This window comes from Zingiber officinale, chromosome 6A (genome assembly GCF_018446385.1).
Source record: "Zingiber officinale cultivar Zhangliang chromosome 6A, Zo_v1.1, whole genome shotgun sequence".
In the NCBI taxonomy this organism is placed as follows: domain Eukaryota; kingdom Viridiplantae; phylum Streptophyta; class Magnoliopsida; order Zingiberales; family Zingiberaceae; genus Zingiber; species Zingiber officinale.
In genome coordinates, this window is record NC_055997.1 from 150,212,668 (window position 1) to 150,218,667 (window position 6,000).

Below are 6,000 nucleotides of genomic sequence, written 5' to 3' on the forward strand. Positions count from 1 at the left end.
TGATGTGGAGAAACGATTAGGTAAAAGTATCAAGACACTACGATCTTATCGTGGTGGCGAATACCTCTTAGGAGAGTTTAGGAATTACTTATCGAGGGATTCAATCCCAATTATCGCACCTGGAACACCCCACAGAATGGTTTAGCAGAATGAAGGAATAGGACTCTTATGGAGATGGTTAGATCGATGATGAGTTATTGAATTACCAAATTCGTTTTGGGGATATGCTCGGAAACAGCAGTATGTTCCGAACTTAGTACCTTCTAAATCAGTTTCTTCTACTCCCATAGAATTGTGGAATGGCGAAAACCCAGTCTAAGACATATTCGGATTTGGGGTAGTCCAACACATGTGTTGAAACCAGATGCTGATAAGTTAGAATCTCGTACAGAAGTTCGCGTGTTTGTAGGATATCCCAAAGGAACAAAAGGTGGTTTATTTTATAGTCCTAAGATCGAAGGTCATTGTTAGCACCAATGCCCGCTTTTTAGAAGAAGACTATATAATGGATCACAAGCCCGAGAAAAGTTGTTTTAGAAGAACTTAGAGGACACGTCTACTTGATACCAATAGTACAAGATAAAGTACCACAAGAGATCGCAACACGTGTCACACATGATACACAACCACGGACTGCTTGTCGTAGTGGGAGGGTTATAAGGCAACCCGAGAGATTCATGTTTTGGGAGAGTCTTGGACTTGATCCGGGTAAACATGAACCTGATCCACGAACATAATGAAGCACTCCAAGATATAGATGCGATCTTGACAAAAGGCAATGAATTCTAAAATAGAGTCTATGTACTCTAATAAGGTCCAGGAGCTTGTAGAACCACCGATGGTGTAAAAGCCGTTGGATGCAAGTGGATCTACAAAAGGAAAAGAGGGATGACGGAAGGTAGAAACCTTCAAAGCTAGGCTTGTTGCGAAAGGGTACACTCAGAAAGAGGGAATCGATTATGAGGAGACCTTTTCACCGGTGACCATGCTTAAGTCTATCCGGATACTCTTATCCATTGCTGCTCATATGGATTATGAGATTTGGCAAATGGATGTCAAGACAGCTTTCCTTAATGGAAGTCTTGAAGAGAACATCCATATGAAGCAACCAGAAGGGTTCATTGAAAAAGGCAAAGAGCATCTAGTGTGCAAGCTCAATCGGTCCATTTATGGATTAAAGCAAGCTTCAAGATCTTGGAACATCCGGTTTAATGAAGTAATCCAGTCATATGGATTTATTCAAAGTCCGGATGAGTCTTGTGTATATAAGAAGTGTAACGGAAATGTGGTGGTATTTCTTGTACTATACGTAGATGATATTTTGTTAATTGGCAACAATGTCAAGGTATTATCAGACGTAAGGGTATGGTTGTCCAAACAATTTGATATGAAGGACTTAGGAGATTGTGCACACATTCTTGGGATCAAAGTAATAATGGATCGTAAGAAAAGAATGTTGTGTCTGTCCCAAGCTTCATATATAGATACAATCCTTGCTCGTTTTAGCATGCAGGATTCCAAGAAAGGTTTTTTACCTTTTAGACATGGAGTAGCTCTATCTAAAGAGATGTCTCCGAAGACGTCGAAAGAGATAGAGGACATGAAAGCAGTTCCTTATGCTTGGTGTAGGAAGCCTAATGTATGCAATGCTATATACGAGACCGATATCTGTTTTGTCGTTTAGCAGATATTAGAGTAACCTGGACAAGGACATTGGATTGCGGTAAAGCATATATTAAAGTACCGAGAAGGACTAGAGATTATATGCTAGTTTACCAAGCACGATCGCCTCCCATGGGTTACACGGATTCAGATTTCCAATCAGATAGGGATAACAGTAAGTCTACATCAGGCTATGTGTTTACTTTAGGAGGTGGAGCCATTTCATGGAGGAGTGTTACGCAGAAATGCGTTTCGGACTCAACCATGGAAGCTGAGTATGTAGCAGCCTCTAAGGCAGCTAAAGAAGCAGTATGGCTCAGGAATTTTCTAATAGACTTAGATGTGATTCCTGGTTTGCCCAAAATCATCACAATTTATTGTGATAATAGCGGTGCAGTTGCAAACTCGAAGGAACCACGAGCTCATAAGGCAAGTAAACATATAGAGCGCAAGTACCACCTGATACGAGATATCGTGAAGCGAGGAGAAGTTGTCATCGCCAAGATTACATCAGCGGATAACCTGACAGATCCTTTCACTAAGGCCCTTCTGGCGAAAGCTTTCGATCGACATGTGGAGGGAATGGGAATCAGATGTATGGTAGAAGATATGGCAGCTTAGTCATTAGTATAAGTGGGAGATTGTTGGAATGTATACTGAAAGCCTAAGCTTTTGTAAACATTTGTTTTGAATAAAGAATCACATTTGGTCAAATTGTCTACATTTTTTTTTTAGTTGTTCATTTAATTTATATTGTAGATAACATAGTATGTGGTGTCACATACAGAAGATGATGTTATCAGTACCTTATAAATTATAAACAGTAGCTCACGACCAGAATGGAAAGGAACAAACCATTAGAAGGTCGTAGTGTAATTAGGTATTAATTTATCTTGACTATATAATTACACTAGTGCACTAAGAGTGTATTGAGTAGGACCATTTGAGGTCGTTTCTTTTATACTGACTTTATAAAGGAACAAAGACCTCGGTTATTATGGAAATGTGTGCTCTTAATCCTAATATAATAACAAACACATATATTTGATATTTATTTCTTTAATTTATCAATGGGTGAGATTTAGTTTGATGAATCAATAAGCCCGATAAGTTGAGAAATGATATCACTTATAGTGTGTGTTGTTTATTATAGAAGGAAACTGTGTCCTAGAGATACTAGGTTGATAATGTCCCCAAGAGGAGCTCATAAGGATTGTCATGTTAAACCCTGCAGGTGGACTTAGTCCGACATGACGATAAGGTTGAGTGGTACTACTCTTGGACTTAGATATTAATTAAATGAGTTGTCAGTAACTCACTTAAATAGTGGACATTCGATATCTTAAACACAGGGAGACTAACACACTCATAATAAGAAGGAGCCCAAAAATATAATTTGGGATTGGTGCGGTAGTTCAATGATAGTTCTCTAGTGGAATGAATTATCATTGATAAAATTAAGTTGTGTGTTAGGACGGGATGCTTAATTTTATCGGGAGACCAAAACCAATTCCTCCTCTCGGTCTCTATCGTAACCTCTTATTTGTAGAGTTCTATACCCACCTATACCCACTTTCTATACCCACCCAATAGGGGCCGGCCAAGCTAGCTTGGGAAACAAGCTAGGGCCGACCTAGGTATAAAATTGGGTGGCCGGCCCTAGCTTGAACCCAAGCTAGTGGGGGCCGGCCAAATTAAATTAAAAAGGGATTTTAATTTTAGTTTTTATTATGTGGAAGAAATAATTTATTAAAGAGAATTAAAATTAAAATATCTCTCTTGTAAAAGATCTACAAAAGATTAAAGAAAGAGATTAGATCTCTTTCCTTATTTGTAGATTGGTGAGTTATTTTATTTTCTCTTTAAAAATTATCCACATGTTGAGAAAATTAAAATTATAGAAATTTCCTTTTATCAACCATGAAGAGATTTTTAAAGAGAAATTTTAATTTTTAAAATTTTCGGAAACAAATTAGGAAGTTTTAATTGTTAATTGAAACTTGTCCAATTTGTTCTCCAATGATGTGGCCGACCAATGTAGATTTAATTGGGAAATTTTGTTTTATTTTTCTCAATTAAATCATGTCAAGGAAATTAAGGAAATTTTATTGTAATTAAATTTCCTAATTTGCCTAGGCCAAGGAATATAAAAGAAGGGGTGAGGGTGCCTTCATGAGACACAACATCTATTATTTCTCTCCCTCTTTTGTTCCTTGGTGTGGCCGGCCATCCTTTCCCTCTCTTCCTCTTGTGGTGGCCGAACCCTTCTCTTCCCTTGGAGCTCTTGTGATGGTCGGATACTACTTGGAGAAGAAGAAGAAGAAGAAGGAGAGGAAGCTAGCATCTCTTGGAGCTTGGTTGGTATTTTGATTTTCTTCCTTGGTGAAGCTTCTTTCTTTGTGGCCGAACCTAGCTAGGAGGAGAAGAAGGTGGTTGGTGGTTTCTCATCTCGGAAGATCGTTGCCCACACAACGTCCGAGGTTAGAAGAGGAATACGGTAGAAGATCAAGAGGTTTTTCTACAAGGTATAACTAGTAATTTTTCTTTCCGCATCATGCTAGTTATTTATGGAAATAATACCAAATACAAGAGGCTTACGTTCTAGAATTTCGAATATGTTTTTCGATGTTGTGTTCTTTTGTTTTTTCTTTTCCTTATGATTTGATTGTTCTCTTTGGTTAACCTAAAGTTATTTTAGGAAATTAAATATTAGCTTTCTATAAAAGGTTTTGTCTAGTCGGTGGTGGTTGCTCCCATATCCAAGAAGGCCATGTGCCTCGCCACGTCAGTACTGGGAACCAATTATGGAAATTAATATTTAATGGAATTAATAACTTAAGGAGACTTGGGTCGAACGTGTTAAGTTCCGCAGGAGATCCAAGTCAAAACCTAAAAGAACAAATAGATTAAGTTTTGGATCAAACGTGTTAAGTTCCGCAGGCGATCCAAAATTTAATTTAAAAGAACACATGGTAGCTAGGAAAAGGTTCAGACCTTTGTACAAAATTTTTGTACAGTGGAACCTATAGGTTTTCCGAGTAGCAACCAACAGATCTATTCAATGTATATATTGTTACATTTTGAATTAAAGTCTCGATGAGCATGTTGGCTGGTTGAAATTGGTCCACTCACATGGACAATCATCTTTATTTTAAGTATAAATAGAAGTAAGACGGTTACTTATAAGACAACTTATATAGCTGTGAATAGAGACATATTCATAAGTTAAGGTCACCTTGATAATTGTGTCAAGATAAAATGATTTATATAATGATCAAAGTAAATGAAACCACCATTTATTGAATCTGCTTAAGGCTAGATTGAAATTTATATGTTGAATTCAGGATTAGGAATTAAGTATGTCTAGATCAAAATATGTATGATGATAAATTTTGAGAAAAACACACGTTCTTTTTAGTAAAGAGAATAACATCATAGTATGTGATTATACCACATGTGTTATGGTGATAATAAGGGTAGTAGGAGGATGAATTCTTATTTCTCTACTATGTGAGATCCTTGAGATTATAAGTTAACCTCAATCTTATCCTAAATGAGTATTTAGTTGTATGCACTCTCTAATCATTGTCTGCTACTTTATCATGTATCATATTGGATATGGATAACTTGGTGTATGGAGCATAATTCAGAAAACGACTGATTAAAATGTTGGTGCAGGAAGCATCCGACGATCGAACTCGTGTTTTGATAACGGCAAAGAATTCAAAGTTAAGATGTTTTGTAGTCTAACAAGTCTACTTGAGGATTTCAGGAAAGTCCTAGCTGCGGTTAGGCAAAGGGAAAACCCTAGGGGGCGGTAACCCTAGGTCATAGGGGGTGGTAACCCTATGCGGAAAGTCTTGGCAGGTCGATGGCTTCAGGCAAAAGTCCTAGGGGGTGGTAACCCTAGGTGAAAAGTCCTGGTGTCGCGAACCAGGTGAAAGACTGGACGGGCCGGGAAGCGGAAGTCCAGCAGAAAGTCCGGAAGCTTCGAACGCTGAGCAAAAGTCCAATCGATCTGGAGGATCGCACTGGCAATAGGTAAATCTCCTGAGTGGAGTAGGTGAGGACGCGTTCCCCGTAGAGGGAACAGTAGGCGTCGGGTCGACCTAGGGTTTCCGGATGGAAACCCGAAGTCAGACTCGGACAGTCCGGAGACTGTCTATACTTCATTTATCATGTTTATTGTGCTAACTTTGTGTTGCAGGATAGTGTTTGGGACTAACGTATCTTACAGGTGCAAAGGAGCAACCTAAAGCCTCAGATGAACAGTGTCCGAGGCGCCTCCATGGAGCTTGGAGGCGCCTCGGGTGCAAAAGCTGAGCTGGCTTCGAAGCA